We start from the raw sequence: 12300 nt of genomic DNA, 5'->3' as shown, positions 1-12300 counted from the left end.
GGAAACTGTTAACACTTGGAATTGTTTTATGCCTTAAATCTTAAGTTTGGTTATATAACTACACAATCTACGAGACTGCAAGTTCTTCAGGATCCTGGTAACTGTCTCCATTTCTATGGCTTCAACTAATTAGACTTAATTTCTCTTCACAGATCTACTACCTTGCTCACATTTTAACCTAGAAGTCCCGTGAAAACTCTAAATTTGGCAGAATGCCAATAAATTCCATTTGATATAATTCTTCAAAGAATAAATTTTCTCCGGAAGTCAGCTCTTGCCTTTGATGCTCATAGTTATATTAATGGTATAACCATTTAAACAGTTACAGATCTTTATATTCATCTTTGATTTACTTCTTCTTCTTTTGAAATACCTCTTGAACCCATCTTTTTTTTTTTTTTTTTTAATGCTGCAGTCACTCCTATGGTTCCTGCTCAACACATTTAACCAGGGAAGAACTATAAAATAAACCCCTATGTTGACTTTCAGTCATTATAACAAGCTCTTGGGGTATAGTCTAGTGCTATGGCATGCACACTGCCCTGGGTTCAATACCCTACACCAATGAAAAAAATGCAATCACTATAATAAAATATCTGCGATTATTAACTTACAAAAAAAGATATGTTTATTTTGGCTTCCAGTTTTAGATCTTCCACTCCAAAATCAGGAAGATTCATGATTTGAGCCTGAGGAGGGAATGCTGGATAACAGTGATGGTAAGCTTATGGTAGAGTGAAATGACTTATCTCATGATTCAAAAAGCAGAGAGAGTGAGGAAGAAGCCAAAATCCCACTATCTCCTACCAAAGAATGTTGCCAATTACCTAAGGATCTCCTATAAGGCCTCAACACCTAAAGGTCTATTGCAACTTTCAATAGCACCACCCCAGGGACTAAGTTTTTAACATATGGCCCTTGGGAAGTCATTCAATATCTAAGTCATAGCAATCTCCTCAAAGTATTTTCTATCTAGGACCATTATTACACAGTATTCAATAAATACTTCTGTAGTCAATCAATGCAGACATACATGAATAAATTCTTCTTACAAATAACAAGACCTTAAAGAGTAAATCTAAACAATAAAATTTTTTAGAAAGTATTATTTACACTCTCTAAGGAATGAAAATATTCTGAGCCAAATATTTAAGCTCTTCTCTCATCAGACTCTAATGCTATTTCTAGCCTCTTCTCCTACTGCTTTTTTGCACAAAACTCATTTCCACTCAAGCTCTTCTCTAGGTCAGTGGTTCTCAAAGTTAGTCCCCAGGCAGAAAACATCAGCACCACTTTGGGAATGTGTGAAAAATTAAACTTCTTGGGGCCTATTCCAGACCCACTGAATCAAAATCACTAGGCTCATTTTTACACATTCTCCAGGTGACTGGGATGCATGCCAATAGTGGAGATTATATTTTCAGCATCACCCATGTTAACATCATTCTTTCCATTTCTATAAAAATCATACTACTGTTCAAAGTTCTAATCAAATGTTGTCTTTGGTTTGAGAATATTCTTGCTCTTCTAATAACTTCTAATAACTAATTCAGTTTACTAATCCCATCTCCAAACTCTCTTTTTCTTTCATTTTTTATAATTCTATTGATGCATTATAGTCTCATATAAAATGGAGCTCATAGTGATGGTGACATACAAGCACAAAGGGCTTGGTGAGATTTCTCCCAGTTCCCTCCCTACACCCTCACTTTCTCATACAAGAAGTTTATTTTGTTCTTATTAATTCTTTCCAAAACCATCTCCCTGGGTGTTTTATCCTCTACTATCTAAAGTCCCTCTTACATCCCAGTTACCCCATAGCTTCTGCATATGAGAGAAATCATAGGACTCTTCACTTCTTGTAACTGTCTGAACTTGTTCTCCAGGTCCATCCGTTTTCCTGCAAAGGACATAATTCTGTTCTTCTTTATTTCTGAGTAGAATTTCATAGTGCATATATCCCATAATTTTGCTATCTATTTGTCTGTTGATGAACACCTGAGTTGGTTCCATACTTCGGCCATTATGAATTGTGCTGCTGTAAACATGGATATGAATGTATTTCCATAATTAATGGCACTCTCAGTAAGTTTATACCATCACTCACTCCCCTCTCATTTACCCAATCCCACTGTAAACTTGTCTATATGCCACTTCCTCATTCAAATAATTTCTCTGAGGTGACCAGTGATGAACCAATATCACCAAATCCATGGGCACTATTTTTAAAGTTCCTGACTTCTAGTTGTGCATTATTGACCACACCCTTCTTTATGAAACTCTTGCTACCTTGACTTCTACAACACGTGGACACTTTCCTTTTTTCCTCCTCTTTTTTATTTCTCTCACAAATTCTAACTACTCTATTTTTCTCTGAAATATGGCTATTTCCAATACATTTATTCTTATACTTCTGCTTTTGTAGGTTATTGTACATTTCTGCTTAGACACTTAGCTTAAAAAACATTTACAACTCCTAAATCTTTATGCCCAACCTAACACTCACATGCCTAATATAGATCTTTAACCATCATCTTCAAGATATTTCATCTTGAGATGCCACAAGCCTCTCAAATTTAATAAGCCAAATACAGAGTTGTCACCTCCTGTCTGCATTCCAGAATCTAGCATTTATCATGAGCTCTTTTCTCAAACTCATTATACTTCCCTGCAAAATGAAACATCTTTTAGGCTGAAGCAATGAAAGTTCCATCTCTATTTTCTGTCCTCTCTTTCCAATAATTCCACTTCTATTGTTTCAGTCCAGACTTCAACACAAACTGTTCACCTCCCAAAATATTTATTTATTTATTTATTTATTTATTTATTTATTTATTTTTCACTTGGCTGACATCTTCAGTTCTCCTCTCTATAGTTTTCCCAATGATTTCAAAGTGATTTTTCAAAACAAGTCCAATTGTAACATTTTCTTTCTTAAAACCTGTAAGGAGCTTCTGGTATTGTTCAGGATACATATCACCTTAGATCCAAAATAGACGATTTTCCACTGATGACCCTAGCATTATTATATGCAAATCTTTGTTCAACATGTAATTCTCTTTTGAAACTCCACTTTTCCTTTTGTCTTGCTCTGTCTAGCCAATTTACATTCATTTGGGAAGCCCTCTTGAACATCTCTTCAATGTCTTATTTTATTATCCTTCTCATATTCTTCCACAGAGCCTTGGGTATTATTTTATCAAAGTACTTTATGTTCTTTCATTTTCTGCTTTTACTCCTAGATTGAAATAGCAGGCTGGAAATGTGTTTCATTGGGCATGGTGCCCCAGCTCCTAGCAGAGTGCGTCATCCTACAAAACCCTCTGATGATAATTGAACGAATGATAGTGCAATCATGCCATCCTAAGATGTAGATACAAATTTCTTTAGCAAACAAGCAACTTTAAGCACACTACATTTACCAAAATAATTAATTAGTGCCTACCTATCAAGTGATAGGTCTCCAACCCTTTAGACAAATCTACAATCCCAAATGTTTCAAAACTTAATGTGCTATCTTTTAGACACTTGAAGACTTATTTCAGATGTTTAGATTTTATATTACTTTATTTTAACAAAAGTGCATCACAGGCCTTGATTATAGATACTGTTTATTCCTATAAACAAATAATGGACACTGAGGTAAAAGCTCTACGCTCTTACTTCCTGAGTTTCTAATTCTGTGAATACTTCAATAAAGTTGGCACAGATGCATTAAAATAGGTTGGAAATCATAATCTAGTGCTTATGTGTGTTTTATTAGTTAATACTAAATATTGTATGGCTATAGTATGCATTATTTTTGTATTATATAATCATGATATATTATATACTGCATTGAAGTTTTTATTGCTGCTCCATATCTGCAATCATGACACAAAATGGATTAATGTGTCCAAGGTAAGGCAAGCTCCAATCTAGAGTTAACCATGATTTTTTCTAGCCAAAATAAAACTGAAGCTTAGCAAGTTTCCTCAGAAAAACCATCTTAAAAATGATAAAGATAAGCTGGGCATGGTGGTGCATGCTTGTAATCCCAGCATTTGGGAGGCTGAGAAGGGAGAGTCGTGGTTCACGGACAACCTCAGCTACTCAGTGAGGCCCTCTGCAACTCAGTGAGACCCAGTTTCAAAATAAAGAATAAAAACAAAAATAGGGCAGGGGGTGTAGCTCGGAGGTCGAATGCCCCTGGGTTCCATCCCCAGACCTGCAAAAAAAAAAAAAAAAAAAGATAAAGATAGCCGGGCATGGTGGTGCACGCTTGTAATCCCCGCACTTAGGAGGCTGAGACAGGAGGATCGCACAGGTTCAAAGCCAGCCTCCACTGGCTTAAGAGATACTGTTTCCAAATAAAAAATATAAAATAGGTCTGAGAGTATAGCCCTGTGGTAGAAGGCCCCTGGGTTCCATCCCAAGTACCACCAAAAAAAAAAAAAAAAAAAGATAAAGATCGTACATTAAAAACCCTACTACTGGACTTCCGGGAAGATGGCGACGGAGCAAAACGGGGCTTATGAGCCCCGCTAACAACCAATCTCTATTACCACAGAATCGGCGCCTTTCATAGCCAGAGAACACCATCAGCAGAGAAACAAAAGATGTAATTTTAAGGGACAGAGAAAAGAGGGCTGGAAAAACAAGACACCAGAAGCCAGACCGCAGTGCTGCAGACGGAGCCACGGCGTGAAGCGGCGGGTGCCATTTTGCATTGCAGCACCAGACTCCAGAGAGGAAGGGAACTCATAACGGAGCCCAGAAACCAGAGAGGAGATACGCCGGCCTCACGCCCGAGAACGCGGCAGCAGCGCCTTACTGCTGGCGGCAGTGGCGAGTTCACCGGACAGCACCAGACCAACGCACTCAACAGCCCACCAAACTCCAGAGAGGAGCTGCGGACAGCGAGCCGAGGTGAGCCCCTGCGGAACAGCCGGGAGGAATTCGGCAGATTTCTCGGCGCAGGGAACAGCTAAAGCTCCCAGGGGCTGGGCTCAGCGCACCCTGCAGGGACTCAGAGTGGAGTTCAAAAACAGAAAAGAAATACGCCAGCCTCACGGCCGAGGGCATGACAGCGGCGCCATATTGCTACCGGCGGCAGCAGCAGTGAATTCACCGAGTCCACGACAGCTCCATCTGTGCACTCAACAGTGAGTAAAATTGCGGCCTCTAGAGGAGAAATCCCAGTACTGTACTCCCTGGGACTTGACCCAGTGGGGGAGTGGTGGTGGCAGAGATATTACACCATAGGAGAACGCCCAACCTGGCACCCCCCCATGGTCTAAAGCAGCCTCGATTGACTCCCTGGGTCTGAGACTCTGCGATACAACCCAGTAAAGGAGTAGTGGGAACTGAGATACCACAGACTCGAGATCCACAGCACCTTAAATGAAGTCGTAGTGACCTAGGGAAGAACCCAGAGAAGGCACAAACTTCCGAAATCATGGGAAAGAGGAATAACAATGGAGCAATGAATGCCCACAACCCCACAACATCAGAACCTGATAAAACAGAAATTCAGAGATTTATGGAAGATCAAATCAGGAAAATAACTGCAGAAATAATAGAGGTGTTTTGAAAAGAATTCAGAGAGAGCCATAGAGAGATAAAGGATGCAATTAATGAAGTAAAGGCCTCAATTCAAAGTACAAACAACCGATTAGACCACATGGAGAATAGAATCTCGCTCCTAGAAGATGATCATTCAAAAAATGAACGCATAGTTTCTAATTTAGAAAAAAAAATCTGACAGCAGGAATCTGACATTGAAGAAATATGGGCCCATTTTAAGAGAGCTAACCTAAGAATAATTGGAATAGAGGAGAGAAAAGAAGGTGAAACCAAAGGGATTAACAATCTTTTCAAGGAAATAATAGCAGAAAAATTTCCAAACATAGAGCAAGAGGTTGATACACAGGTCCAGGGAACTTATAGAACCCCCGTTAGAGAGGATCAGAGAAGAGGATACCCACGCCACATAATTGTCAAAATGACCAATGTGGAAGCCAAGCAGAGAATCTTAAAGGCAACAAAAACAAAGGGCCAAGTGACATTCAGAGGCAAGCCAATTAGAATCACTCCAGACTTCCCAAACCAAGTCATGAGAGCCAGAAGGGCTTGGAGTAACATATTCCAAACTCTGAAAGAAAACAACTTCCAGCCAAAAATTTCCTACCCAGCAAAACTTTCTATCAAATTAGGTGGGGAAATAAGAAGCTTCCATGACAAACAGAAACTGAAGGAATTTATGTCTTCAAAACCAGCGCTAGAGAAAATACTCAAAGAGATTAACTACAAAGAAGAAATAGGTAACACACACCAGAACCAGAGAAATAAGATTTTCCATCCAACAGACAACTAAGATTCATTATTTATGAATTATGAATTCATTATTATAATGAATCTGTGGAGATTCATTATTTATGTTAGTCTTTTACCTATCTCTAAATTGTGTTGTTTGGGTTTATTGTTGCTATTTTTAGGATTTCTAGTTGGAATATTAATATACCTTCAGATATAGCATTTGAAAATATTTTATCCCATTCTATCAGTAACTTTTAACTCTGTTTATATTGTCTTTGGATATACAATATTTTTTATTTTTTAGGGAGTTTGTATACTCTTCTGTTGCCTGTGCCATTGAAATCATATCCAAGAAATCACTGCCAATTTCAATGTTGTGAGGTTTTATGACCCAGATTTTCTCCTAAAAGTTTATAGTATTAAGATTTATATTTAGGTCTTTTATCTATTTTGAGTTAATATTTGTATATGTGTTAGGTAAGGGTCCAATTTTATTCTTTTTCAGGTAATTATTATTTTTCAACAATATTTAGTTAAAAGATTATTATTTCCTCCACCAAATGTTCGTGGAAACTTTGTCAAAAATAACTTGACAATATATGGAAGAATTTATCTCTAAGCTTTTATTTAACTCCAATAGTCTATATATCTGCCTTTAGAATAGTACTACACTGTTTCAATTATTGTAGCTTTATATGGTTTGAAATCAGAAAATATACATCTTCAAGCTTTGTTTTTCTTCGATACTGTTTTGGGTATCTAGAGTCCATATTCCATATCAGGATAGATTTTTTCTGAAAAATAAGTAAATAAATGTATGATAGCTTCACCTAAAAAAAAAAGAAAAGAAAAAAAATATTCTCTGGTAAGAAAGAAAGCAAAAAGAAATATTGTACTGTTATCTTTTAGTCATCAAAAGCTTGGTATCAGACAAATGAAACTGTTTTGTGAGATTATCATTTTTAATATTGGATAAATTGCTATAAAACTAGATGTCAACCACTAAGCCAAGCATGGGAAGGAGGGATGGGGAGGGAACGGAGTGGGGATCGGGTAGGGGCTAACCTGGCAATGTGTGCTGTATGTCTACAAAAGTATTTTCTTTGTACCGTTATGATGTATGAATACATTGCACCAATAAAAAATCAAAAAAATAAAAAAAACCCTACTGCTGGCCACTCAGTGATGCAGTTTGAAAGCCTAGAAGAGACCTGTATACTGCTCTGTAACACCTAGGAAACAAGTTAAAGAAAGATTCTCATGACGAAAATATTCCCCATCACCCTCAACTACCAGCAATGATTACATATCACTTGTACTTGGAACAGAACTCCCAAGTAAACAAATAATATTCATCCATATAATGCACATACTATGTGCAAAATGCTTTTTTGTCTACTGAAAATTTATCTTAAAAAATGTCAGTTAAGAACACAACTTTCATGATAACAGGAGAAATATTTGACTTAATCAAATAACTAAGGTTTGTAACAAATACCTCACTGTGTTTCTAGGGCTAGTGTATGCTCAGAGACACTTCTCCATCACCTAGCTACATTTCAGAATGACCATCTCACTCATATCAACCTAGAAGTGAATGATCCTAACCCACTTCAATTCTAACACAATCTTACTATATTTCAAGTTTGGTAGATATTTCTTCACAATTTCTATCATCTTTGTAAGACCTAAACGTGGGTTCTCCTATTTTATTTGAGAAATGATAAATAAACATTATCCTAGCATTCAGAATCACCACCTAATGAATTTAGAGGAAGGTAGCAAAAAGCAGTGATTCTAGCACTACAAACTAGAATACGTAGGCAAAGGAAGACACAGTGAAGCTCAGAAGCATCCACATTAGCCACTCCTCATTTCACAGTATGTGGTCATCTTCCCACCGCCATCCTAGGTAACACATTCCATGATGTGGTTCTGCTTGATTTTCTGGGTCTTTCTGTCCCAGAATACACCTGAGTTCAGAGAAGCATCTTTCATGGTGCCCCACTGCTGAGCTCCAAGAGGCAGAAGTCTGCATGAGCCATTGTAGACATTTGAAATGAACTTTTAAAAGTGTTTTCTGGGCTCCGGGAAGGCACCATGGAAGATCTGGCAGGCACTTTCAAAGATCAATTAATACTTCCTCATGTTCAGTTTCTCAAAGACCTCCTTGTTATAGTTGGCTGCATTTACCACTCCTCTGTACTGAGCCAAAACAAAACAAAACACATTTTCAAATGTAAGACTTTACGGTCAGCATCAAATGACTATGAAACAAACCCAGACATTATTTTGTCCCTTTTAGGCCATGACAACTAAGTAAAAGCTAAGTCAGTGGATGTAGGAGCCATTTACACATTATCAATGTTACAACATCGGAACTCTCTCCAATGCCCTAACAATTTTGTCTGTTCTGATCCCTATAAAAAAGAGATCATTCCAATAGTCATGATGACTACTGAAGGATCTAGATTTCTCAGTGTTTTAACTTTAAATGTAATACATTGTATTTTCTTCTGAGAGACAAGGTTTCAAAATTTTCCTGGGAAGATCAGGAAAATAAATCAACAAGAATTCATTCCCTCAAATTAAATATGAGAGGAGATAATTTGATCTTGCCATCTTCCTTTTGAACTCATAGTTATTTCTTTATTAGCTGCTTCTTTTTCACTTACCTGCTTTATTTTCACAGACTTTCTTATGACTAATCTTTTTTTTTTTTTTTTGGCTGTGGCTTCAGAGCATGCAAAAGAAATAAATAAATAATGGAAGTGACATTAAATCCAGTTAGTTTTGCAATTACTTAGTAGCTACGGATTTCAATGGGGAATGAGGTTAAAATCACTTGCCTTAAAATGAGTCTTGGTAATTAGTTGTAAAATTTAATTGTCCGTGCTTTTCTTATTCCCAGTTCCTAGACTAAACAAAAGTTTTTATATTTCTTTATGATAATCCATTTCTTCCTGTTGGGGGAAGGAAAAAGAAAAGTACATTTGAAGTCAAGCTTTCAACAAAATTAATAACACTTTATAAATTATTTCTATATAATTTTTAAATATAGAATTCCAGCAGTTATAATTGCAAAATGAAACAGAAAAGACTTTCTATTTTTCTAAGATAAATACTTTTTTTCTCCAGTGTTCAGTGTTGTACTTATAATTTTTCATTCACATATGGTATATATGATCTTTTGTATTCTAAATTTCTAATTTTTTTTTGCAGGTTTAGGGATAGAACCCAGGGGCATTCGACCTCCAAGCTACACCCCCTGCCCTATTTTTTTATTCTTTATTTTGAAATAGGGTCTCACTGAGTTGCAGAGGGCCTCACTAAGTAGCTGAGGCTATCCGCGAACTGTGATCCTCTGATCTCAGCCTCCTGAATGCTGGGCTTACAAGCATATATCACCAAGCCCTGCTTAAAATTTTTAACCGTCTAAAGTCTTACTTAGGCCAGAAAAAAAATTCATCATACATTAATTGTATCACTAAGAAACCTATATGATTCCTAAAACAACATAATCAATTTAATGCCTGTGGAAACATTAAATAAAGAAAATAAATTTAAAACTCATTTAATGATGTGTTGTCTATGTTGGCTCTTGGTTAAATGTGTTTAAACCTACTACTCCTTTATCTTGCCTATATTTTGTTAATAGTTACATTTGTTTGTGTTTTAAACCTTACTACCCAATATCTCTATGTTGAATAAGACAAATAACATTAAATTGCTTATCATATGAGACTCAAATAAGTGCCTCTCTAACATCAGGTAAATGAGAACAAAAGATTAAGTTTTCAAGTCTTACAAAAGCCAAGACATAAAGTAAACAAAAATAGTAAAGAATATGCCATTCTGTTGATAGAGAAGCTAGTTACGAAAAGTGCTGGAGCTACCAAATGGTGCTGCTTAATTCAAATCAATTCTACTTAATTCAATACATTCCAGTACCTCTTATTTTTAGGAGGTAAGAGTGTGGACCACAACTGATGTTTAGAAATTCTAATTTGGAAAAGACATTGAAAAGCAGCTAGCCATTGAATCAATTTCATTTATTTCAACCCATTTCAGTACCTCTGAGGTAAGAACCCATTTCAGTACCTCTGAGGTAGGAGGTAAGAATGTGGAACACAACTGATGTTAAGAAATTCTGATTTGGAAAAGACTTGAAAAGCAGATAGCCATTGGGTTTCAAGCCATACTCCAAAGCAGTTGCTGCACAGCTCTGGAAAGAGACAGCAAGAAGACCCGACCAAGAAGGTATTGGCTGAGCTCCCCCTTATTCCACAGGGGATGTTGCTGATGGATCTAATTCATATGCTAGGTATTATATAAGACTTTAATTCTCATTTAAAATCTCACTAATCCAGAAAATTTTAAAGCATCAATAAAAACTTTTAAAATATTCTAAGTAGATTTTGTTATCAAAAGGGGAAAAAAAAGATTTGACAACTGTATATACTAGCCAATTCTCCAAAATTTATAAGTGAGGAAAATTACCTAAAGATCTAAGTCACTGTCTTGGTCCTCACAAATATTTCACAGCAAAATTAGAAGCCCCATTTCAGTTCAGTTTTCAAGTCATCAAAGCAGTCTGAGATTGATACCTCTAAGTATTAGGAATTTCATTTTATTTATTAATTAATTTTTGTGGTACTGGGGATTGAACTGAGGGGCATTCTACTTCCAAGCTACACCCTAGCCTATTTTCTCTTCTTTATTTTTAAACAAGGTCTTAAGAAGTTGCAGATAGATTCACTAGTTGCTGAGGCTGGCCGCGAACATGCAGTCTTCCTGATTCAGTCTCCCAAGTACTGGAATTACAAGTGTGTGCCACCACGCCCAGCTGTTAGGAGTTTTAAAAAGTTTATAGCCATATTACTAGATTATTATTATTATTATTATTATTATTATTATTATTATTATTAAATTATTGCCTCCAGGGTATGTTCTAAAGGTGTTATCTTCTACTTCCTCATAGTATATCTCCAAGGTTTTATTTTCAGAAAACACATAAAGGAAATCTATACCAATAGATTTCTAGGCTCAACTCAAGACCTAAAAGAGGTTAAAAACAAAAAGGAGAAATACAATAAACCTATAATGTGAGATCCAAACTTTTAAATTAATGAGAAATAAAAAAGATGGCATCCAAAAGAAAATAAGAAATGGTATGTGTATTGGTTATGCTCCAAATGGAATGCAGAACAATGGAATGAGAATCAAAAGCCAAACTGATGGTTAAGAAAGATCAGGACAAGGGTTAAATGAGTGGTGTGTGTGTATGTATGCCTCTACCATCCTGTACTCCATTAAGATGTGTAACTACAATGCACCAAAAAAATTAAAAATTAAAAATAAATAAATATCAAAATAAATGCACAAAGTGCTGGACACAATGAATTCTATAAAACCAAAATAAAACCTGAGATTGTAGAGTGGAAAAAAAGAAAGGATCAGGATAAAAAAAAAAAAATTCTTCAGGATAAATCCATAGTACTACTAGCAATAATAATAACCAAAAGATAAGTAAATACCAGGTATACACATATCAATATACTACCTAGAAGATTTCATCCTAATTCACAAACTTTTAGCCACAAGTTTGATTTGATTTTAGCAATAACTATTTAGCATCCTCATTTTCTGTGGTTGCTTTGTTAGAATAACAAATGAATAGGAAATCTACCTCCCAAATATTTTTCCTTTGTATATTAAAATATGTTTCAGATATTTTGTATACCAAGTCTACTTAATGAACTACTTCTATAAAACATGCATGTTAAGCTGGGTGTGATGTTGCATGCTTATATTCCCAGTATTTGGGAGGCTGAGACAGGAGGATCCCAGGTTCGTGTCCAGCCTCAGCAACTTAGTGAGGCCCTTTGCAACTTATTGAAAGCCTGTTTCAAAATAAAGAATAAAATATCGAGCTGGGGTGTAGCTTGGAGGTAGAATGCCCATGAGTTCAATTTCCAGCACCCCTCCAAAAAAGCATGTTGT

The sequence above is a fragment of the Muscardinus avellanarius genome (genome assembly GCF_963383645.1).
Source record: "Muscardinus avellanarius genome assembly, chromosome: 4".
Lineage (NCBI taxonomy): Eukaryota > Metazoa > Chordata > Mammalia > Rodentia > Gliridae > Muscardinus > Muscardinus avellanarius.
This window is presented reverse-complemented; position numbering follows the sequence as displayed.